The sequence below is a fragment of the Ambystoma mexicanum genome, chromosome 4p (assembly GCF_040938575.1).
Source record: "Ambystoma mexicanum isolate Mex_15411 chromosome 4p, UKY_AmexF1_1, whole genome shotgun sequence".
NCBI classification, from domain to species: domain Eukaryota; kingdom Metazoa; phylum Chordata; class Amphibia; order Caudata; family Ambystomatidae; genus Ambystoma; species Ambystoma mexicanum.
This window is the reverse complement of record NC_090927.1, coordinates 1,005,982,287-1,006,007,421: the sequence shown is the minus strand read 5'-3', so window position 1 is coordinate 1,006,007,421 and position 25,135 is coordinate 1,005,982,287. Positions and strand designations below refer to the sequence as shown.

Below are 25,135 nucleotides of genomic sequence, written 5' to 3'. Positions count from 1 at the left end.
AGATATGCAATATACACTTAATTGTGAATTAATCACTTGTGCAGGAATCAGCAGAATCAGCCACGAACTGTGCAATCCTCGTCCCATTATCCAAGAATTGCATACCAACCACGGCATGGACCAGTTCATGTCCAGCAAGCATTCCAAAACAGTGACCATTGTGCTGTTGAAACCTCGATCGATAACATGAATTTCAGTCATTTTATGGATGAGAATAACCTCAATGTAATGTTCCTGCAATAAATATCGCAGTCTACAATCTGGGACATGAAAGAGGCTATTGTAATCCAAATCCTTTTGTTTTTATTTCAAAATATGAATTTGTCAAAATGCAGGGGGCCCATAGCGTACAATGCTGGGAAAGTCACACACAGCACTACAATTCGTACAACAATGAACCGTTTGTCTCAACTGTGCAGCCTGCCTACTCTTGTCTCACTAATCAGTTATATCAAACCATACATTGTCAAGTTTAACTCTGCATGTTTGCACAGTCCTCCATAAGTAGAAAAAGCAAACGTGAATGGCTTTTTATACAATATGCTAATGTATTTATTTAACCGTTCACAAATAAACACTAACATTTGTCAACATCAAATGAAATCCAATTCAAAACTTAGTTGATGCAAAATGTAATCAAATTGAGAAGAGTATCAGCAAAATATATGATATTCAAAGTATGGACTGTATATTGCTGTATAATTCTGATTTAAAGGGGGCCCTAATCAATGGATCAATGGCAACTTTATTGTAATGTGTACATTCAGACACACACATTTTGATTTTCCATTTAAAATTATATCTAACTCAGCACAAACAATTCAGAAAAGTGAATTAAATATTCTACTAAACTGCACAAATGAAAAAGGACATCAAATTATATTAGCATTGAAATAGGAAGGGATTCTGTTTAGAGCATATGCACAGCTTTCAAACATGATTTTGGCTTTCAAGTTGGTAATAAATTAAAGGTAAATTCTAAATAGCTTCGATTTTACTTTGGAGCTGGGGCTAGTAGAAAAATGATCACTTTAAATAGCAGACTTCCCAGAGTGCCCCCATACCCACCTGTCCGCAATGTCTTACACACTTTGCAAAATATTCTGCTTTTGGAAATGTGAGTTGGGCTTCCACAGAACAGTGAGTATTGTAATCCCTTTGCCAAATCTGTGACTCTGTATGTACCACAGGCCACCCATTTTAGGAGACCTGTTACTTTCTGAAACTAACCCAGGAAATTCATATTTTATTTTGTATGGGGAGAGAAATGGCCTGCCTCTCCAGGATTGTATTGCTAAGGGGTTTCACATTAAAATACACACTGGGGGCTGGGTTCACTTACATTGTACGCTGTTGAATATATCTTCTGGACAGGAATACGCCTCTAGGATGATTAGGAACCCTCTGTCTGGCAGGTATACTCTGGATTGTAAGGCTTTGCAATCCCAGTCACCTGGACTCTTTATGGCTTAAATGGTTTGTCCTATGACTTAGCCTTTTCTCAGCAATTTAGTATACATTCTGTGGCCAAATTGTCTGTGGTTGCAGGTAGCAAGAAAATGATGCAGGGCCATTTATCTCCTTTGCCATAAAGGTTATGAGGTTAAGTAGTCGGCCAAAGTCCACTCCCCGTAGCATCATTCGACACTACAATGCTGATTGGAATGGTCCTGCGATTAGTTTATTTTTCTAATGCACACCCAAGAAAGCTGTCCTAACTTATATTGGTCCATTCACTTGGAGTGTCAAAAGAGTGAGCTTCCCAGCCTCAAACTGGCCACCACCTTTTTGGAGTAAACGGTCTAGCTGGGTTAGAATAATCATTTTGGACATAAGCCTTTTGTTAAACATGTGAGAATGGACAAAATGACATTCTTGTTTGTGGTAACATTCCAGATCTTGTGCTGCATCTTTCATTATTATGGCTTCAAGCAAAGTGGTTTCATTAATATGTTTCAATCATGAAACCATATATATATATATATATATATATATATATATATATATATATATATATATATATATCCATGTACATTTTTCATAGCCATCTGCTCAAGCTCATCGTGCCCATTTAGATCGTATATTTAATGATTTTATAACAAATGATTCCAAAGTTATGAAGATATTTGTGAATATATAGGTAATTCCATCTAGCAATTTCTTCCTATATGTATTAGTATCACACTTTTGAACCAAGTTCTTAAGATAAAGTCACCCAATGTGTGTGGGTGGACAGGGACAACAGCCCACAAGCCCGAGCCTAATTAGGGCAAAGTGGAGCAAGGGCCTCAGGATGCGGTCAGACCAGTTCCTAGCCCTTTCCACCCTCGAACATGGTAGGTGATCTCTATTCACACCCCCAGAGTATGGGCTCTGTGCATACTCTATGTGCCCAATTTCTATAAACCAAACCTACAAAACAAGATGGCTCACTGGAAAATAGTAAAGAGATGTTACCCCTTTACTATTTTCAGGGCTGGGAGACAGGCGGCTGGGATGACGCGGGACCAAATGCTGCCTGCAACTCGAGCATGTAAGTGGGTTGGAGTGTGTGGAACTCCATGGGGGGCAGAGGGACTCCCGTGGTGGGTGTTGGTGTGAGAGTGGGGACAGCAGGATTTGGTGCAATGGCTAAAAAATAGCAGACATGGGGGTAAGGTGCCAGCTGCCAGGGGAGAATGGAGGCAGTCACTGGCAGATTCTGGCCATGTTCCAGGCCTCCCGATTGGCCAGTGCCTCTCCCCAGAGTGTAGAATATTAAAAATACTCCACTTAACTTGGCAATTGATGGTTTAATGTATCCACTATCAGGCCTAAGTGGTTTTTAGCTATTGGTTTCCATGGCCAAGGTTAAGGTACACTCTTGTGTTAACTGCTGTAGGGCCCAGTTATCTGATAGTAAGATCACCATTCATAAACAACATAGATCAGTTCATGTCAACAGTTTAAATGAGGGATCGTAAAATGCACCATTATTTCCAAATGTATTGATGCATTTTGGATATTTTCTTCCCAGAAACCAACACACACTGTTTTAGGCAAACTCAGCTGTAGATGTTTGTCCTGAGCTGGACACTTTAAAGTGTGTTTAGAACTAGATATTTGTTATTCTAATTCAACTACAGTTTAAGCATTACAGCTAAACAGGAATAAGTCCACTTCAGTGCATTTTCAGTGTTAACATTTAACCATAATGTGCCTGATCCCGTGTTCAGTGGTGAGGGAAAAAATGCCATTCAAATGTCGGTAACAAATTTACCACCACTCTACAGCCCCCCCATGTCTGACATGGGAGATGATGGAGCGGTGTCATCTCTGGCACATTGCTCAGGCACAAGCTGCGCCAATCAGTCGCTCAAAATAAATAACACGATGGGCACCCCAGGAGGAGCCAATGGGGTGGTAATTGCGATAGATCCTGCAGTGGGGGGCTGACCGGCCCAGTAACATCCCTGGCCACTCGGGTCTACCTGGCTCGGACTGGCAGGTATTACCGTAATGCCACCCTCCCATTGCGGTGTTTATTGGCACAGCAATGTAAATGTTCTCAGGGGATCCGTACTATGTTACTTTCGAAGGGGGAGTTTAAAGGCTTGCATCAGTGGTCTGTATGGGCACTAACCCATGAGGAATAGGATGCCGAGTGACAGTATGTGTATCCATGTAGCGGGAACGCCATGACACGGCAGGCAACCCATCCAAACGGGCTCTCGGCTCTCTACCATCCAAGAGAATCACGATGCGCGCATCGCCCTAATGTGCACAGGAGGGAGTGCCTTACAGACGGGGCTCGTCCACACGGACATAAGCCAGTGGCTGCTCATGGAAGTGTCAAGTGGTGGGGCGGTGAGCATGCCGCGAGTGGGCGCATTCCAGCGAGCCCAGCGAGCGAGCTGAAACCACACTAGCAAGGTTTGGGCAGTGCTGGTCATTGGGGCGGCTCTCGGCGGATCCGAGATCCGGCACCAGATATGGAGCCGGATCTCGGGATCCGGCCAGAGTCAGCTGCCCAAGACCAGGAAACGCGCTGGAATATTAAACTAAATAAATAAATAAAACATTTTAAAAAGCGTAGCTTTGGCACTGGTGAGTAATCCACAATGCTCGCTATACATGTACAACTGATTGTACATGTACTGAGCATTGTGCATTACACACCCACCAGTGCCAAAAGCGAGCATTGTGCATTACACACCAGTGCCAAAGCCGTGGTAAAAGGCAATGCTGCCGTTGCTGGCGTTTTTCTTAACGTATTCCAGCATTGCTGGATGTCCACTACGAGCCCCGCCCATCTAGACCACGCCCCCTCGGACACCGCCCCCACTAATCTCCTCCCCCACCCCGACCCTTGTGTTGTGGGTTCCCTCACCACATTTTTTCCATTTCCATCACTGGGTTTGGGTCTCCCCCCAAGAACATTTTGAAAGAAAGGGTTAAAAGTATGCATTTTACAATATCGTTTTCAAACAAAAAGACGAGAAATGTATTGGTTCTACAGGCAGTTCTTAAGAAGAATACTCCAGGTTCTGTTGCAATTCACACAATTTTCACAACCAAACAAAACTGTTGTGTAAGTGTAATGAAGATTGCTCTATCGGTGGCGTGGGGAGGGATTTCATTGGATGAAATATGCCATAGGCAGGAAAATACCTAGTACAGACAAAAATGCTAGCCGCATTTGGGGTGGCGTGAAGGCACTGGAGGAATGGCATGGCGTGTTGGTGACGTGCTGAGGCAGCGTGGACAAGGAACAAGCGATGCTACCTCACAGGAAAGTGAGTTGAGGCACTGGCTGAAGCCAGGAGGAAAGGAACAACAGGGAGGCATCCGACGAAGCCTGGCTTCAGGACGTCACTTGTTTTAAACTGTGTGATTAACGGAAAATCAAATCACTTTAGCTAGTTGTGCCTCTGAGTTTGAATCTGTGAAATGAAATGAACATATGAAAGACAAACTGTGGCCTCGAGTACTGTCCCAATTACACCATTTCCCATCACTTCCTGCTTTCTGTAATGCACTCTTAAGCACACGCCACACTCCACGGTCCATGACAAACACATCCCGCTTAGCTGAGCTGCTCCTGTCTGCGTGCAACACATATTCTCTGTCAAGCTGTCCTAACGCTGGCCGCGCGCCTTATCAGACACTGAAAAGAACATATCAAACACGTGCCCCGTGAGCTTCAGACAGTTTGCTGAGGTAGGTATCTGTTTCAGGAGAAAGAACCCAAGGGAGCCAGCTGCGGCAGCGCCCGGATTTCAGTTGTCTTTCTCAAAGTTAAACAAAGAGGTAAAACAAACCCTGTGTGCTGGGACTTTACTCAAAGATTCCGATAAACGTCATGAAGTGACATCCCCATAAACCTTCTTTTCATTTGACCCCTAATATTAGTAAGGCGGTGAGGTTGACGGCACGGATGTAGAGCTCCCTGGTCTCAAAGAATTAGCTATTCAACTTCCACACGAACTGACAGGCCTCCTGCAGACCTCGGAGAGTGAACAGTGCCTGGCTGTCACAATTCCCCGGGATAGCTGGGAAAGGACAGGCAAGTGTCGCGGGGTCTGTCAAAGCGGTATGAGTTATCCTCAGGGCAGGACTGGCCGATAGGGAACTCTGGAGATTTCCCAGTAGGCCTCTGCACCCTGGGCCTCTTCTGTGTGGCAACCTATTTTATATCTAAATTGTCTCATAGGAAAAAGGTTGGGCTTGCTGAAAATGTGTACTATGGGGCCACTTTGAACATTATTTCCAGGGCCTCTTTTGGTTCCCAGTTCACCCCTGGTCATAATCCTATGCAGTCCCAAGTTTCTAAAGTGTGTAAGGATAGTAACAGATATAGGAGCAGTGAAAATGGTATTGCACATTGATTTGATTACTATTTGAGGAGGGGGCAGTTGAAAAAAAAGCAAAATTAGGAGTTTCCTTTCAAATTAAAGAGATGACGTTCAAACATTCAAGAACGTGTAAAGCAACAGACCTACCCAGACACCACGTAAACTTCTCCCAGAGATGGAGTGCCGACAGACCCCACAACACTGCAAAGCTTGCCCGGGTCCGCTCCCCCAAAAAGACAGTGTGCGCTTCTGGTAGAGATTGTGATGGCTCCAAACGAGGCCTCGCCAAATATTGCACAGATGCCTCGCAGGCACGGCACACACTGCACACACTGCGCCGCCCACATTGCGCCGGTGCTCGGACAGCATCCAGACCCACGCCGCCGGGTGCACAGTGCCCATAGAGAGGAGACCACCCCTGCAGGACTAGTGCTGCCCTCCCACACACAGAACATGCTCCTACCCCCGAGGCAGGGCAGCAGCCTCCCCCACTCATAGGGCGACACAGACGCGCCATAGAGCTCATGCTGGCCCCCGTGGTCAGCGCACTGATTCCACAGGCCTGTCTCCCCAGACAGTCCACAGGCACCCCTCGCAGACAACGTGCCCCCCCCCCCCCCGCCCGATACCTCCTATAGGGGAAGAGCACCGGGGTCATCACTTTTAAAAGCAGGCCTTCTACATGCTGGTCACACTATTGCTTTCCAAATGTGCATCTTACACTTTCATAGAAAAAAAGAAAAAGTAATTTCCAAGCTCAAAAGTGCTGCTTAAACTTGCATTCACTAGTTTTCTTTTTTTTTGTCGGACTACCACACACATACCCTGTAATGTGTGTGCCCCTTCTTCTGTGTGTTATCACATGTTATATATAGAGAGAGATGTTATATGCTTGTCAAACTGCTTAATTACAAATACATGATTCTGTTGTGCTGACAGCAGTTATTAAGAGATTGAACTATGGGTTGATGGGTGCCAACTTTTGATTTTCACTACAGGGGCAGAATACGCCAGCCTTTGCCCTGAATATAAACCGGCGATCAGCCCACCCTATGCCCTGGCCAAGCACATTCATAAGGAATTGCAAAAAGTCATTTGATTATTAACCAGGTTTTAATACATAAAATCTCAGCAATCGTCTCTCAAACTGCTGAGCTACCCTGGTAACTTTCTACTTTAGAGCGTGGATCTGGGTCCCGTAATGTTATTAAGAGATTGAACTATGGGTTGATGGGTACCAACTTTTTATTTTCACTACAGGGGCAGAAATACTCCTGCCTTTGCCCTGAATATAAGCAAGTGACCAGCCCAACCTATGCCCTGGCCAAGCACATTTATAGCACTTGTTTTTTTTTTATAAGGAATTGCTAAAAGCAGGGGCGTTGCTAGGGGGGGGGCTAAGGGGGCTATAGCCCCTGATCTTTTGGTTGTAGTCCCGGATAGAATCTCAGGAGCTACAGCCAAAAGGCTAGGTAGCCCCCAGTCCCAACAGTTATGACATCAGCTTAGCCACGGGTCTTTTCCAGACCTAGCAACTCCCCTGGCTAAAAGTCATTTGATTATTAACCAGGTTTTAATATATAAAATCTCAGCAACCGTCTCTCAACCTGCTGAGCTACCCTGGTAACATTCTACTTTAGAGCGTGGATCTGGGTCCCGTAATGTACTTAAAATCACTGCATTACAGACCCAGCCCTGCTGATCGTACACATAACCGTCGGCAGAAAGAATGCACACGAGCAGTACACGGAAGCTCCCGCAGACATGTTAAAGTTTCTGCTGTTGTGTTTAGGAGGGTAGTCCCCCACAGCCCCCGTGCAGAGCTGCGCCAGTTGCTCCTGCCAGTTGCTGCCCACGCTGTCCGCTGTGGCAGAGACCCGCATCATATATGTACTCCGCCGCCATGCCATATTAATGAGCTCCGAGAACCCGAGCTCATTAATATAGAATTGCGGCGGAGTGTTCATAATAGCTGTGAATTTCCTTTTAAATTCCCTGGGCTCCGCCAGGAAACTTAAAGCGAAAATACTGGCAATTACAAAGACTCCTCCTCATTTCTATATTAATGAACTCGGGTTCTCCGAGTCCATTAATATAGAATTGCGGGCGGAGTCTTCATCATTGCCAGGATTCCGCCGGCGAGCGGGAGCCCAGGAAACTTGCCAAACTTGACATGTGAGTAAGTAGGTGAGTGAGGAGCGGAGGAGCGACTTACCTGGCAGTAGCCCGCCAGCAGGCACGGTCCCAGAGGCAGCGAGTCCTGCTCTCAGCTCCTAGCGGGGAAGCGACGGGGACAGGGAACCGCGCTCCTTGCTGCTGGCTCCTGCCGGTGTTGTATGATATTCTGCCTCCCCATGGCAGAATAATGGCGAGGCCTTCGGCAATCTCCGGGGCCACGCCCACCGGGCAGCCCCACCTCGGCGCTATCAGGTGGGCGTGGCTTCAGGGCATTCTCTGCCATGGGAAGCCGAATATCATACTATACTGCGTGAGATACGGATTCCTATGTTAGAGCGTGGAACTGTTCAAACTGGCGGCGTTTCCTTCTTTCAGTGCGTTTTCTATGCATCGGCCGTTGTATGTTGCACTGTCACAAATCCAATGTGGGCGTGTGTGCGGTTCTTGTCCCAGAACCTTTGGAGGAGGGTCTACATGGAGACGGCTGCATTACGTTTGACCTTCTGGCACAAACATGTTCTGAACTGCATGCCAGTTGCTCTGCAAACGGAGCCTCTGTGAACCTTGAACTGCACTATGCAACTGTTTAAATCAAGAATTGTCTTTAGGAGTTGGTTCAGAGATGGGGAGCAAAGGTGTCAGGAATAGCCCTTCCAAAACCAGTGTTCACCCACTGGAACTTTGTGTCTGCACGCCATACCTTTTATTTAAACTCAGTCTTGGAGGGAAAATGGAGGTGCCTCTGCCACAGCACAATCTACTGCCAAACGTCCACATCCGGGTCAATGGAAGAATTGTATTTAGCTCAGTTTGTATGTGTGAATTTAGAAACCAGTTATGAACTTATTGTTTCATTTTAACAGGACTGCACCAACACATACACGAGAAAAGCACACCCTATTAGTTCTGTATATGTAAAGAAACACAAGGTATATTCTTTGTAAATGTAGAGCTCCTAAGACTCATAGACTTATTATGATTTTAAAGGGTGCGGGGGAGAAAACAAATGACTCTGGTATCCTAAGTCAACATATTAATGAACAAAAGAAGAGTTCCTATTGGTAATAGGAACTCCCGTCCCCTGCACACCATAAAAATGGAAAAGATTCCAATAAAAATTCTATTGATGTTTTCCTTGGTTTGATGATTTCAGTATTCAAGTTTTGAAAACATATGAAGGTAGGTACAGCCAGTACATTTGTCAGTACATCAAAACTCAATGTATTGTAATTAATCTATTCTTTTTTGTACACTCTTTTTTTGTAAACAAATTTACCACACAATTTTTGTGTATGAATGAGTTCAATTTACTCAGTTATTATAATTGAAAAATAGTGATTTTCTATATACAAAGCATGTTGAAACAAACCACATAATTAAATGAAGAGCTCTACGTATTTCAAGAGTTAATTACTCTCTTCTTCAGGAGCAAAATTCTTTCCAAATAGTCAACAAAAATAATTTCATCTAATAACTTGATACAAATACATTTCTGAATGTCACTCTCGGTGAGACATGTGATATCGTTGTGAGTTCATGGGAACGTCATCTGTTAATTTCAGAGTTCATTCGGGATTAATCTGTTACTTATATTATGTATATGTTAATGTTTAGAGTAAAGGTAAAAGTACTGCATACTATAGTACATGAATCATTGTAAAGTCCTAAGACCATACCGTCTGTACCTGAATGTTGAAAAGTCTTCTCACAGATGTGAGAGAGGATCTTCTTGCTTTCACGTTATAAGAGAGGTGAAAAATGTCACCTTCGAGTCCTGCAGCCGTGTGACCTGCCTATGCTAAAACATTTATGTTTCACTTTCAGTCAACATTCATACTGGAAAATCCCACATGGTCAGACAAACTGGCCATGTGGAGACGATATATTGATGATATTTTTGCAATTTGGAAAGGTCCCAAACATGAACTTGAATCATTTTTCAGATACCTTACTGAATGCAACACAAAGAGTAAGTTTACCTTAGAGATTGAAACACCAGCAATCAACTTCGTTGACGTCAAGATCTATCCAGAGAATGGAAAATTGCAAACAACTATCTTCAGGAAACCGACAGATGTAAACAACAGTTTATTCTATACAAGCCATCATCCACAACAATTGAAAAACAACCCTCCCCTCAGTCAACTTCAAAGAATTAAACGGATTGTATCTAAGGAGGAAACATACAAAGAAGCTGAAAAAGAACAAATCCCACGATTCCAAGAGACAGGTTTTCCAGGACCTATCCTAAGAGAAGCAATAGAAAAATGCCAAACAAAAAAAGGACCCAACTTCTATGTCAACAAAAAAGAGGGGACAAAGACAATCCCCCACTAATATACTTATCTCAATACCCTACAAAGAGTGCTAAAATAAAAAGAATATTGCACATGAATTGGAAAATTACACTATTAGACCCACAGTTATGCACACTTTTTCCGAAACCACCACCGATGGCCTACAACAGAGGGAGACATCTACGGGATGCTTTAGTGAAAGCGGAAAGAACGAATACAGTCAAACAAAAATTCCTCTCAAAGCCAAAGAAGGGGACCTTCCCCTGCCTGAATTGCTGCCATTGCAATAATCTACAGAAAGGCTCTTTGATTAGACATCCATACCCAGGACAAAAGATAAACTTACGAGACTACGCTACATGCGAAAGCAAATGTGTAATATATGGCCTAATTTGCCGATGCGGAAAATATTACATTGGCCAGGCGATTAGACGAGTGAAAGATCGGGTTACAGAACACAAATCAAACATAAGAACTTCAAATATCAAATCACCAGTTACCAGACATTTCAAAGAACGTCACACTATCTCACAATTAAGATTTGTAGTCCTTGAAACAGTGACAAGACCACCAAGGGGAGGTAACTTACAGCAAATATTGTCAAGAAGGGAGATGGTTTGGATACACAAACTAGAAACTTTAGAACCCAAAGGAATGAATGAAGAGTTCTAATGGAATGTTTTTCTGTAAATGCGTGAGTCAATAGCAAACCTTTGAGGTTGAAACTGTAATCTAGCAAATATTGTCTCTAAAGACTGTTGAATCTTGTAGAACATGTATGAAGAAGTATGATCATGTTTTCGCAAACAACTATTGCATAGATTATTATGTATATTATACCACTATGACAAGGTAACTACTTGATCCACCTTAGAAATGATTGATGCAAATGCATTGTTAACTGGATGCACAAGGTCGTAGATATAATACTACATTGCTGTGATCTGAAAATAATCGTGTGATTTAATGGAATAACCAAAGGACCCAAATGCGTGAGTCAATAGCAAACCTTTGAGGTTGAAAATGTAACCTGGTAAACATTGATCCTAAAGACTGTCGAATTGGGAAGAATAAGTTTGAAGAACTAGGATCATGTTCTCACAAACGACTATTGTATAGATGATTACACATGTTGTACTACTATGACATGGTAACTGCTTAATCGACCTTAGAAATCATTGAAGCAAATGCATTGTTCACTTGATGTACAAGATCGTAGATATAATACTACACTGTTGTGATCTAAAAATAACGATGTGAATTAATGGAATAACCATCTGAATCCAACTAAACATCACAAGTTGTGCATCCAACCTTAATTTACACATCACCCTTTCGGAACCTAACTAGTCCCCTTGCTCCCATTAAGTAATTCAGAATGAGTCACATAATTTCATTTATATTGAGAGATTCATTTCTTGGTATATCATGACTCCAACACGTGATCCAAAATGTCTGCACCTCTAGGTCCACACGTGAACTACAACCCCCAGAATTCCTAGCGAATATCAAACCAAGAACACGGCAGGTATTAATTGCATTCAGCGCTTAAGCTACTATTCACGCTTAAGCTACTATTTGGGCCTTAGGAGCTCGATTCATTGACAACAGAAGCTCGGTAATACCAGTATTATCGATCAATGTGCAATTAATACTGAACATGAAGCATTTTTTGACTATTAACTACGATTCCCAGCAGCCTGTGGTAATCACGCTATGGTCTAAGGGAACGGCGACTTTACAACTAGCCTTATTTAGTCACTTTAGTGAACAATTTGGCTCCAGGAGCCTGATCCTTCTATTTCAGAAGCTCGGCAAAACTAGAGCTATTGATTCGTATAGATTGTGCACTTAATATAAGACATTCCCATGAACGGGAACTACGATTCCCAAGAGCACCATAGATCACATGACAGTGGTTTCTGAGTCATGTGATTATGTAAGGAAACAGTCACTTAGCAACAGGTTCTGTTGGTATCGACACAAGGAAATGCCGCTAGACTTCTAAGAACACTGTGACTTATTAAGGTAAGCCTTTTGAAATTTCTTTCTGATAGAAACATACCTTACCACACTAATACCATTCCGATCTTTACAGATGGATTGGTGCACGTATCAGATTCCCGAACTAAATTATCGTTGGGAATCAGGAAAGATACCTGAATGGTGAGTACACTCGCCTCTTTGGTTAACATATTACAGAAAGGAAATTGTAAACCACGCACACTGAGCATAGCTACCCTTGTAATTTTAGGTCACACGGATGCAGGACTCGAAGGTGACATTTTTCACCTCTCTTATAACGTGAAAGCAAGAAGATCCTCTCTCACATCTGTGAGAAGACTTTTCAACATTCAGGTACAGACGGTATGGTTTTAGGACTTTACAATGATTCATTTACTATAGTATGCAGTACTTTTACCTTTACTCTAAACACTAACATATACATAATATAATTCACAGATTAATCCCGAATGAACTCTGACATCAACAGATGACGTTCCCATGAACTCACAATGATATCACATGTCTCACCGAGAGTGACTTTCAGAAATGTATTTGCATCAAGTTATTAGACGAAATTATTTTTTTGACTATTTGGAAAGAATATTGCTCCTGAAGAAGAGAGTAATTAACTCTCGAAACGCGTAGAGGTCTTCATTTAATTATGTGGTTTGTTTCAACATGCTTTGTATATAGAAAATCCCTATTTTTCAATTATATTAACTTTGAGTAAATTGAATTCATTGATACACAAAAATTGTGTGGTAAATTTGTTTACAAAAAAAGAGTTTGCAAAAAAGAATAGATTAATTACAATACATTAAGTTTTGGTGTACTGACAAATGTACTGGTTTACATACATACCTTCATATGTTTTCAAAACTTGAATACTGAAATCATCAAACCAATGAAAACATCAATTGAATTTTGATTGGAATTTTTTCCATTTTTATGGTGTGCAGGGGACGGGAGTTCCTATTACCAATAGGAACACTTCTTTTGTTCATTATTTTAACAGGACTCCATGGCTGTATAGCCCAGATGCTTAGTTGCTACACGTCTTCCCAGCCATGTTTGCTGTATACTTTGCTAGTAAGCAAAAAGGACAGCACATTGGCAGAGAATCAGGGACAGCGTCAGGGCCTTTCAACTTTTTCAAATAAAAGGGGCCTCGATCCTCAGTGGGCCCTCCAGCACCAGCCCCCATATTGCCACTCAGCAGTGTAATAACACAGCATTATATTCCTTTATATATTGCTTACTTTCTGGGGCTTATGCTGTGCACTTTGCAGTGCTCGCCTTACAAGCTGCCGCTGGAGCCCGTCCTGCCGTCACTTCCATTGAGGAAAACAGAAGTATTTTCACTGACTTTCAACAAATATTCCTCCACGTCAGCCACTTTCTTATAAAGAAGGATCATTCACAGCTATTCAGCAGGCATTCAGTGTTTCAGCTCTGTGTAGGCTTGAGATAATTGGCAGCTATTGACCATATCTTTATCTCCATTATAATGTATGCCCCGCTCCCCACAGCTGCCTCAGACTGCTTTACATTCTAAGCAAGGGGAGCACCCAACCATCATGTTGAAATGGGCACCCACACATCTTAAACTGGCCCTGCAGAGAATATTCCATTATGTTTAGAGGGGACATTTTGTCAGGCCTATATGCACCAATACATCGAAACAATGGTGCTCTGACAAATCGCGGCCCAAACCGCACGTCACAGCGATGAATATTATGCACATGTACCAGAGGTGCGGCATATATACACTGCCTAGAACAGTACAAACAATGGATTGAAGCATACCTACTCAGATTCACCGCTGTCATTTCGGTGATCTAGATGCAGAGTGTAAAACGAGCGGGTCATAGCAGCCATGACTGCCAGACTCTGTTGCTTGCAGGTCGGTTTTTATAATTTCTTCAAAGCGCTTTCGTCCTGCTCAGGTATCCAGTGATCATCCTGTCAAGTAAAATACTACCAGGGGGTGACATTTCCTCACATATGCACCCTCAGTAAAATCAAACACTTTTCTGTAAATATTCTAGGATTGGGGTTTATTATTTTAAATTACACCCCTCCTAGAATATTTGGGGAACGTTTTTTAGGGGCCAGGAAAAGAAATTCACCTCTTTGATGACATTTTTCAGGCAACATATTCACATGGAACCCCTGCTCGTCATAATCAGTTTAAGTAATGTTGGGAAGGGGACATATTCTTCCCACCCCCCCAAACGCCTCACAATAAGGCAAATACCACTATCAGTAATTTAAGAGAATAGGGATGTGGGGGGTGCCCTTATCAGCTTCTACATGATTATAATATTGTATCTCTTGTAGGTGTAGTATGCATGTGGGAATTGTAGCCATCTTAGATATTAGCAGCCATGTTGTGGCACACAGCCTAAACATGGTGTGGCAGTCAACACCTCAGTCCTAGGCCACGAACATGAGTGCAGGAATAGGTTGTATCCCAAACACTGATGAGAAATCCAAGAGCTACACAGATTCGTAAAACCCTTCATTGTCCTAAAATATTGACAACCTTCGCGCCCTGGGAAGAATGTGCCCTGCAAAGCCATGGGAGGCGGTCTGGGGGCCTTTGAACAGTGTGATCCCATGAGAAGGTGGGCATGGGCCTTCAACTCCCACTAGCCCTAATCCTAAATTATAGCCCTAACTGCTTTGGTTTCCGGACCCCTGAATTCCAGTGTACCAGATAACCCCAGACACTTGACCATAAAATCTGCTGGACACCCGATCGATCAAAAGATCAGAAAGCAGGACCCTTTTGCCTTCCCTCTTAGGTCACGTGATTTGTGCTGCGAGGTGCAGGGTGGGATGAAATTATAAACCAGAATGAGGGTGGGAGACTTTGGAGGAATGCCGGCCCCTCGGGGAGCAAGTGAAGTGTGTGTGAGTTAGTGTGACCTCACCCGTTTTCCCCCCAGTTCCCCTGTCCGCTTCATTTATTTATTTATTTATTTATATTTATATAGCACGCAAGCAGCCTAGGGGCATTGAGGCGCTGTTACTTGCAATAACTTAGTTACATGGTACACATGATAGCGATTGTTGATACATTATGAATAGTACAAGAAATCATACTGTTGTTACAAATATTGCATTTGGTCATATATTACAACATATATGATAAGTATTCGTGCTGATGTGTCGGTCCTTATGTGAAGAGGGTAGTTTTCAGTGTTTTGCGGAAGGTGGTGAGGGAGTCCTCACCACGGATAGTGGGAGGTAGGGCATTCCAGTGAGTGGGCGCGAGGTAGTGGAAGCTGGATCCACCCGCTTTTACTCTTTTTACTAGTGGCACAGAGAGCATGTTGGTGTACGGTGATCTGGTTGGCCTGGTAGTGGAGACAGGGTGGATCCTTTGAGAGGTGCCCTGGTACACAGAGTTAGATGTGGTTTTCTTAGCATTATAATTGTTACATGAACATCGGAGGACCAGTGACGACTACAACATCACCCGTGTGGACGAAGATGGACAGACGAGGCTGAGACCAATGGCCTGTCATCCCCTATGGAGCAGGTGACTGATGTGTAGTGTTTCTCCAATCAGTGGCGCAGGTTGCTACTGTATGTAATGAGGTCACCAGTGACAAAGCTTACTGTTATAATGTACTGCACATGCCGATGTTGCCAGAACGTTCCGCGGCAGGCAAGTTCTTAGTTGGCGCTTTTTCCTTTTCTATGGGAATACAACTTGTTATCCTTGCAAGAGGTGTGCAGGGCCTTTTTCCCTAGTGGGTTGTATTTTTTCCTGGTGTGAGCATGTGAGGGGCTTTCCTACATTTGGTGACCCCGATGAGATACCAGTGACCCCCGCGACATCAGAGGCTTTCAGGTAACTTCTCTGAAGGGGCCTCGCCACCTGCAGCGGCCAGTCCAAAGCATGCAACCTGCAGAGCTATGCATGAGCCATTTTCACAGAATTCCTTTCTGCTCTTTGGAGCGGGATCAGCTCCTAGGAGAGTGCAGGCCTTTATTGAGACCCCGCGATAGAGGAGCTCGGGGTGAACACACAGACGTGAGTACACCCCTTGTGAGGGATAACAACAAGGGTACAGTGTGTGTGGGGGACTGATATATGCATGAGGGAGGGTAGCGTGTGGTGAGGCCACATGGTGAGAGTTAGGTTCTTTTTATTATTATTATTTTTTGGATATTAAGGAGGATTTCACAGAGGAAAACCAGGAGCGTAGGGAACCTTTCTGAGTGAGCGAAGATGATGATGTAATTTAATGTGTAACAAGGAGATAAAAGGACACAATTAGGAGCTCTGTATAGTTAGTGGGCTCGGTGGAAGTAGTGGTTGTTGTTTTAGTTTGTAACTTTAGCTTGTTGTTTTAGTGTATTACGATTTTTGTGTACAAGGAGGAGGCCAGAGGCGGGCCAGCATTGATAAGTTGGTTTAAGAGTATGAGGTGTAATTGTGTGTGTGTGTGTGTGCATGTGAAAAGGGGGGATAAAAGAGGGTGTTCACAAGGGGTGACATGGAGGTGGGGATAGTGGACTGATAGAGACGTAGTATCATTAAAGAGAAGAGCAGCGCATATTTGTAAAGGGTGGGCTTTTGGGGGCACGCAGCTTGCGAAAATGGGAGGGGGAATGCCATTAGAGTACATGTGTAGTATTTTCCCATTGTATAAGGACAAGGTCGAGAAATATCACAAAGAATGGGTGGTGGAGACACAAGGGGGGTGCCTCGCTCCTGGCCAGAGCAAGGCACCCATAATAAAGGGATACTGGACTACATTAGCACATTTTTAGCTGCTAATTATAAAAGTAAACAACTCCAAAAGAGAAAATAAATGTTGAAACTGTGGAAGCTGGTTGAGGATGGGGAGGATACGGATGGAGTGAGACTCAGAGCACCAAAGGGGTTGCTCCAGATACAACATCTGTGACAACACAGGGGAATGCGACTGGGTCCCCGCACACAGGAGGACTTTACCCACTCACTACCTGCCCAGCCACAGGGTATACCCACCCAACATACATGCCCACCTCAGCGACAGCCCCACCTCCCTACATTCCACCACCTAGTACTATCCCGCCCCAGCACAGCTAAATTCAGAAAGAGCTAGAAGAATCATTGCAAGCTACAAGGGTGGAAGGGGCATGATTGAGGACAGCGCAGGATGGAGGGGGAAAAAGGGGACTGGGCTAGACAAATGGCGAGCGGAAAACATATTGTACAGATTGGACAGTTCGGCGATCAATTATGTGCATATTGAAAAGGGAGGGGTAGGCGGCGGGCCAGCAGGAAGCACAGGGTATGGGACTGTAAGGTCGGACAGAGGTAAAGATAGAGAGCTAAGGGAAGAGGAATGGAACACAACAGATGAGTTTGAGGACGAGGAAAGGAATGAGCAAATGCTGGATATTACACCGTGGGTAGAAAGTTTGTGGGGACTGCGGTTAAGAAACAGGTTTGGTTGATTTGCGGTCGCAAGGTAAAAGGGAAGTGTTGGACGGAAGGAAGGACAAAAGGAACCCAGGCACCCAGATGCCGTTGCTGCACACAGGGATAGGCAGGACACATTATGCCCCATGGACACAGATGGATGAGAACAATTTGATCAAGCAGCTCCCGCCCCTCACTTCAGGGGCTGAGAAGTGGATATATGCTTTAGAAAAACAGACAGCAGGACTTACCATGGCTTTGGGGGATATGAAACTATTGCTTGTTGCCATAGTGGGGGACCAAGCAGGAGACGTGTGAGTTAAAGCAGGATATACTAGAGTAAAACTAGACGATGAGATGAGCGCAGGTGTGGGACGAGCTGCAACAAGCGTACTCGATATACCAGATCTGTAGTCTATCATTCAGTTTACCATGGGAGATGACAAAGACCTCACACAGTACATTATTAAGGTTTAGGAGATGCAGAGGGTGGTGGCAGGGGACCAGTGGGACCGTTCAGTTCCTCTTTTCTATTTCATTATTAAAAGGGGTTTGCCCAAGGAAGTTCAGAAGGCACTGGAGAAAATGGTAGGCCTTGAAGCGAAAGGGTGGGTGGAGATAGAAAAGAATAAAGGAAAGAGAAAAGGAAACAGCTCAATGGCTGCAGTCAGGGGAAGTGAAACTAGTGCAAAAGAAATTGGTGAAGATCACAGTTGAGGAGGCGGCACCATCGGGTGCTCGAACGAAGGTGGCAGAGCAGACCCTAGCCCCTCCAGATGTCAGGATAGCAGCATTGTGGCCAGGAGGAGGACAAGGACAGTGAGGAGGTGAGCCACAGGACCCCTACCCTGAGTGGCATCAAGAAGACAAGCAGCGCAGGAGATGTGGGTTTCAGGGGGGGCAGGGGGATTTGGAGGGATGGGACCCCGGGGGAGCAGGAATGGGACTCTCGCAATGTTGGAGATGTGGGAAATGGAGAAATTTCACAAGGGAATGTGCGAGCAGGCAGGGGGTGGGATACAACCCCTATAGCAATTATTGCCCACCGCCCCAGCCCCAATCACAGGTACAGCGCATGAGGCCAACATCCATACCCTACAAAATACACCAGGCTTACACGCAATTAACACCATGACCCCTGGGTGCACAAGTGCCACATCAGCAAATGACACAACCATTAATGCCCCAGCAGAATACCATGTATTGGAGTAACATGCCAAAAACGGACACAGTGCCTAGAACTGTCGTACCCTACCTAGGGGTGAGCATGGTGGGGAACAACCCATTCCCTGGTATCAATACACTACCCTGACTAGGACAGCCCACAGAGAACTCTTGCATGCTGTAAGAAACCTGAAGGTGTCTCATCTGCTAGTCTCGGGGGATCTTTCATCCAGGTGGCCAGGACATGGCCATCGCTTTTGGATCCAGTTCCTGGGGGTGGACCAATACGGGAGGATCACCTGGGTGAGGGGTCTTCTGGGAGTGGGAGTGGGACACCGGATGGAGAGACGTGGCATCCCCTTCCCTGTAACACCTTTACCCCATCCTACCAGGTAGGTGTTAAGAACAGACTAAATCGGTGACTCAGCCCCTGAAGTGTGCCTGAAATAAACCTTTAATAAGTCTAGCAATTGTATAGAATTCCAGAAAGACAAATTATTTATTATTCCTATTCTTTCTTATTTAGGGTCACTGCCCAAAGTGTTACACTTGTGGAACCGTCTGTTTTTTTTAAGAGGCCTTAACAAGGAAGCTAACCACTCCAGAAACAAAGAGCCCCATGGCGCTGGCCACAGCCCAGGAGATTACATTTAAAAGAAAAAAGAAAAACATCTTTTTTTAGGGGTAGCAAGGGAGACCTCAGGGGTCGCAGCTGTAACCCCTGGATGCCCCCAAATGACGTCCCTGCTAAACTGATGATTTTATCTCTGAAATTATCCATTGGTTGATCTTAATCCTCACTGGAGGTCTGACGCGGATAGAACTTCAGTGTTTTACCTTACAGATTGGAGAATCACTCATTATTTACAGGGAGATTTATTGTTAAAGGTTCTGGTGAAGCCTCTTCGCTGTCATCTTGTTCTTTCACCAATATGATAGTCATGCCTGGAACTTGAGCATTCTGGAAATGAATCCCCACTCAGATGTTTCTCAACCAACTGGCAGGCGGCATTCAAAATTATATAGTTGCCACTTTTTTCATTTGATCGGGTGACAAGTTTATCTATCAGAGAAGAAAGCCTTTCAAGTACATTTTTTCCCAGTAAAATAGGTGTGCTCTGAGGAGCCACAACTATCACCGGATAGTAGAGTCTATGTGGCCCTGTTTTGATTTCAACTTCATTAATCCCATCTCTTGGAATTTCCTTATCATCAATATGATCTATTTCCCAAAGCAGTAGTTTGAGAGTAGGACAGTGATTTTCACCTCTTTGTTGGTTCAGAGGATAATGTAATTCTCTAGATATCAAGGTTGCATGATATGCTGTATCGATGAAAGCCAAAAAGTCACACTGACCCTGAACTAGGATAGGCACAAAAGACCCTTTATCTTTCATCTCAAATTCACAGAGAAACTGAGAGTTAGTGGATTTCTTAAGATTGTATTTTGTTGATTTCTTGGGTTTCATGAGTTTGACGTTGGGCAACCCCAGTGCTCCAGATAAGATTTGGAAGTGGGTGTATGTTAACGCCTATTTTTAAAATTTGGGAGTAAAATGATTTTTTAGGCTGTAAACATGTAAGTTCAATTCCCAATGTGAGTATTTTATAAGCAGGTAAAACAAGTTTTAACTGGAAAGCTGAAATGTTTTTGCAATTATTTTTTTGCTTCTAGTTATTCATACACATTAAAAGATACAAGTTTACTTCTTTCGACCAGTCAGTAATAATGATAATTTCTTCCTGTGCACTACTGGTCCACATTTATCCATTGAGCTGTGTAGGTGAAAGCAGGGGCATACAGTTTTATATGTCTGTTTCTTATTTTTTGTTGGGAGTATTTTTAATCCCTATTAAAATAATTTTGGCATATTAGCCTATTTTTGGGGATTAAAAGTGGCCAATGCACCCCTTATCTGTAGGGCTGGGCAACCCCCTTAGGGGCATTTTTCTCAGGGCCAAACCTATGTGGGTTGGTCAGGGAATCTGTAGAAATGAAAATACATTAAGAGATTAAAATAGTACAGTGTCTTCCCCCCTTCTGTGAGTTCCAGGCTACTGCTTCTGTTCAGAGTGCAATCTGTAGGAAAATCTGGAGAGGAAGGAAAATCCTTTTGTTGTAGTATCTTATTTGTTTCAGGGGTGCTTGGCCAATTTTTTGTTTCTCTTTCAGGTTCTTTGTCATATTCCACTTAAATTAGACTCTCTGTTCTTTGGTAGGAGGCACTACATTTGGAAAGGAGGAAATGCTTGATTCTTTCCTCTTGCCATTATCCACCCTGACCTGTCGACTCATTCTGGACAAGGTTTCTGTGAGTATTAGAATCAGGATTTCCCTGATGGGATCTCATGATTTGGCCAATAATCTCTGTAAATTGTTTGGCATGTCTCTTAAATTGTGAAAATGTTTCTTCACTCTGCAGACTGTGGGGTTGTATTTGGTCATATCCCTCTTCTTCCCTAGAAGGGGAACTATCTCTTGTAGGAGAGCAGTTTTGGTAACTCTGGTAACTGATGTTGTGTTTGTTGCTTGGTCTCCACTCACTCTGGTACTGGGATCTGTTATCCTGGACCAGAGTAGGAGTAGGATCATTTTCTTGGTAATTGTTCCTAGGGACTGATGATTGGCTTCTCTCTCTCTCTCTCTCTCTCTCAGCAAAGGTTGGTTTTGATTTCCCTGGGATCTGTTCCTAGGTTCTGACTATTTATCCCTGAGGGAGAAACATATGTGCAACCCAGCATATGCCTAAAACCTAAACATTGAGGACTGTTGTTAGTCTCCGGTTTTGTGGGATAAGCAGAGGGTCTTCTCTGTCTGTTAGTATCTTTAACAGCAGAGGAATAGGTCTGTGGGCCCCTGTCTCTAAGTCAAATTGAGGAGTTCTCATCAGCAGAGCTATCTTTTTTGTGGCTGGAGCAAGGTTTTTTTTTGTCTTTGTTTTGGAGGTTGTTGGGTTCTCTACTTCATAGATCCTCCTAGCATGGGTGACTATCCACTCGAGGGACCTCGTATCATCAGAGTCACAAACTGACTGAGTGACTAGGTATTTTGGAAGGGCATGGAAGAATGTAGTTTTGAAATCTGGACTCTTTGTATTGATACATCGAGCAATTTGGGCAAATGCGTGCTCGAGTTCATTGCAGGCTTGTTGGGGTTTTCTACGAGTGGAAACATATTTAAGAATTGCCACCTTGTAAGTCCATTTGTTATGATTTTAGTCTTCCAGACCAGCAAAGAAACCAACAAACTCAAGAGAGAATGTCAATTCAATGTTGGTAATTTTTCACTCCATATGATGCCATCATCAATTTGTACAGTTCTAAATGTTCCAATACAGAATATTTCGCATTTTTATGGTGAGGGGTCGAAAAGCTTTTCATGGCCTTAATCTGTTTTGCTTGTTTTGCTTCACAGTCTGTGATTGTGATTTTCTTTTTCTAGGTCCAACTTCCCTCATCAAAGTCAGAGCCTCTTCATGAACCCACTTCTGCTTGCATGTTTACCACTCCTGGTATAAATGTGTGAATGGAAGTTTCCTATGAGTCCTGTGAGGGGCCAGAAATGGGAGGCAGACCACTTTTGTAGGATTTTTCAAGATGTGCCATTTTATTAAATTATACATTTTATCTAACGACTCACTATCCCTACTCTGATGAGGATTTCCCTGCCTATCAAATCTAAAGGAAACACCCTAACAAAGGATATCTGGCCCTCAAACTTAGGCATAAAATACCCAAGAAAATATATGGCAATACACAACAAATATTAACAATGGCATTTCTCATATGTTCACAGTCTCTGGTTCTAACCTGGGTGAGCTCTTCTTAGCCAGGTTTCAAGTTACATTCAACTCCAATGTTCAACATAAAGAAACAATGAAATCCCGGTTTACAAGCAAGTTCTAACTTAATTGTTGGCTCCTTCACTTTGTCAAAAGGAAAATTCTGTTTAAACAATGTTCAACCAACAGAAAGATTTCTTCTTCCTCTTAAGTTCCACTTCATAAATTGCACCAATGACATTCTCGGTCACAATGCTTTGCCACGACTTATAAATGTGAAAGAAGAAATACAGAAGCTTGTTACATTCAAAGAAACATCACGTATGGCAAGGTAAAAGAAAAACAGATTCTGGAATTGAACAGGGCTCGCCGGCGTGCTGAAAAATATGTGCAAATCCGGAAACACGTACACCACGCGATACCTGGCGTAAACGTCAACGCGCACAAAAACAAATGCATACAATTCCCGTGCGATCAACACATGCACGCATACACCTACAATGAATGTACCATCTCTCACAGGTACAACGCCCTTTCATTGCGGGATGTTTTTTTGCGTTTTCTTTTGCCACAAATTTCTTTTAGAAAAATCCCATTACATTTTTAGGGGGGTTAGTAAATAATATATAAATGGGGTGTAGGTGTTTGGAAATACATACACATTAAAGATAATCGGGGGGTTGGGAGGAAACCCCACTAAAATAATTTTAAAAGAATTCGATGGGTTTTTTCATTAAAAAAATCCTGGTAAAAAACCAGCGAAAAAACATCCCGCGATGAAAACACATGGAACCCTCTCACAGCAGTGATCGTGGGACAACGCAGGAGGAGGAGGATGGCCATGGCCAGATTTTTCTACCAAAGACCAGCCTTTTTGGGATGCCTGACGACCAGGTCTATGGCAGGTATAGGTTTCCACCTCATATCATCTTAGACCTGGTCACAGAGTGGGAGGATACCCTTACATTACCCACCCTGTGCTCCCAGGCACTGAACCCCTTGCAAAAGATGCTCACTGTTCAGCATTTTTTGGCCGCTGGGTCATTTCAGCAGACCACTGCCATAGTTGGGGGCATTTCACAGCCCACGCAGTCACGCTGCCTACACCAGGTGTTGGCAATTATGACTGCGCGCCCCTCAGTCCGCAGGCACATCTACATGCCCAGAACACCGGCAGAAAGGCAGGCCGTGGTCCAGGTTTTTTATGGGGTGGCGCACTTCCCCAACATGCTTGGTGCCATTGATTGCCCCCATGTTGCTCTACGTCCCCCTAGGGCAACAGAGCACATTTATCCCAATCAGAAACATTGACACTCCATCAACGTGCAGGCTGTATGTGATGCCAAGGGCATCATTACTTCTGTATATTCTAACTATCAAGGGTCCACCCATGATAGTTATATATTCAGAATGTCACCCCTACACCGGGCCCTGCAGCTGGGAGGCATGACAACACATGGCTCATTGGTGAGTATAAATGGCCATGCACATGCATGCATGTCAGACACAGACAAATAGTGGAGAGGCTGCCGTACCCACCTTGTGGCTACTTTTTTCACCTAAAACCCATCCCCTGCGGAGTGCACATGAGCATGCCACAGTTTATGTGCCATTCAATGATGACAGTGGGCCAATCAACAGTGCCCACAAAACAACCCTGAGAATGTGCCCCTGGAAGTGCTAAATTGTGTGCATCCCCTACAACTTATAAGCCATTCCTCTCTCACCACCACAATTAACACAATGCCACCACTACCAACATGCCAAACCTTCCATTAACTCACCTGTGTGTCACTCAACCCATCCCATATGTCATGTAAAATTCACATCACACTGTGTCACGGTATGGCACGTTATGTAAAAGGATCTACCAAAAAGTTGAGAAGAGCTCGGGGGTGTCACTTGTGGAGGGGGCTGCCAGCAGGGGAGTGTCACAGGTGAAAGGGGCTGGGGGTGGAGTCCCTTATGGAGATGGCTGCCTGCAGGGGGGTGTCACACGTGAAAGGGGCTGGGGTGGTGGAGTCCCTTGTTGAGGTGGCTGCCTGCAGGGAGGTGTCAGAGGTGATGGGGGCTGGCGGGTGGAGTCCCTTGTGGAGGTGGCTGCCTACAGGGGGTGTCACAGGGGAGGGGGCTTTGGGTGTGGAGTCCCTTGTGGAGGGGGCTGCCTGCAGGGGTCTGTCACAGGTGATGGGGCTGCGGGGTGGTTTCCCATCTGGCGGGGCTGCCTGCCAGGTGTGTCACAGGTGAGGGTGCCCGGGGATGGTGTGTGCACTACAGTGGTTAATGTGCTGTGGGTGGTTATGTGGGCAGGCTGGGTTCAGAGGGTGTGTGGGGATTAATGTATTTTAAACGTGTGTAGCCTACACTTAGGAGGGGAGGCACGATTTTGCTGGTGTACAGCTTGGGCTTGCGTGGGAAGGCATACGTTTTCTCTTGGGTGTGGCAGGG

General features: G+C 44.1%; 1 protein-coding gene across 4 annotated transcripts in view; it reads right to left on the bottom strand.

The window, feature by feature from the left end:
• The window catches only part of LOC138453590 (blood vessel epicardial substance-like), a 904,667-nt gene that overhangs the window by 410,047 nt on the left and 469,485 nt on the right, over nucleotides 1–25,135 (bottom strand). Inside the window, exon 1 of one of the 4 annotated variants that reach the window (XM_069606589.1) lies at nucleotides 8,050–8,220. The exons of 1 other annotated variant lie outside the window; for it this stretch is intronic. The gene's annotated coding sequence lies outside the window, so the exon portion shown is untranslated. Of the gene's footprint in view, nucleotides 1–5,981; nucleotides 6,133–8,049; nucleotides 8,221–25,135 lie in introns of those variants that run through there. 2 more of the 4 variants (XM_069606587.1, XM_069606588.1) reach the window with 2 other exon arrangements.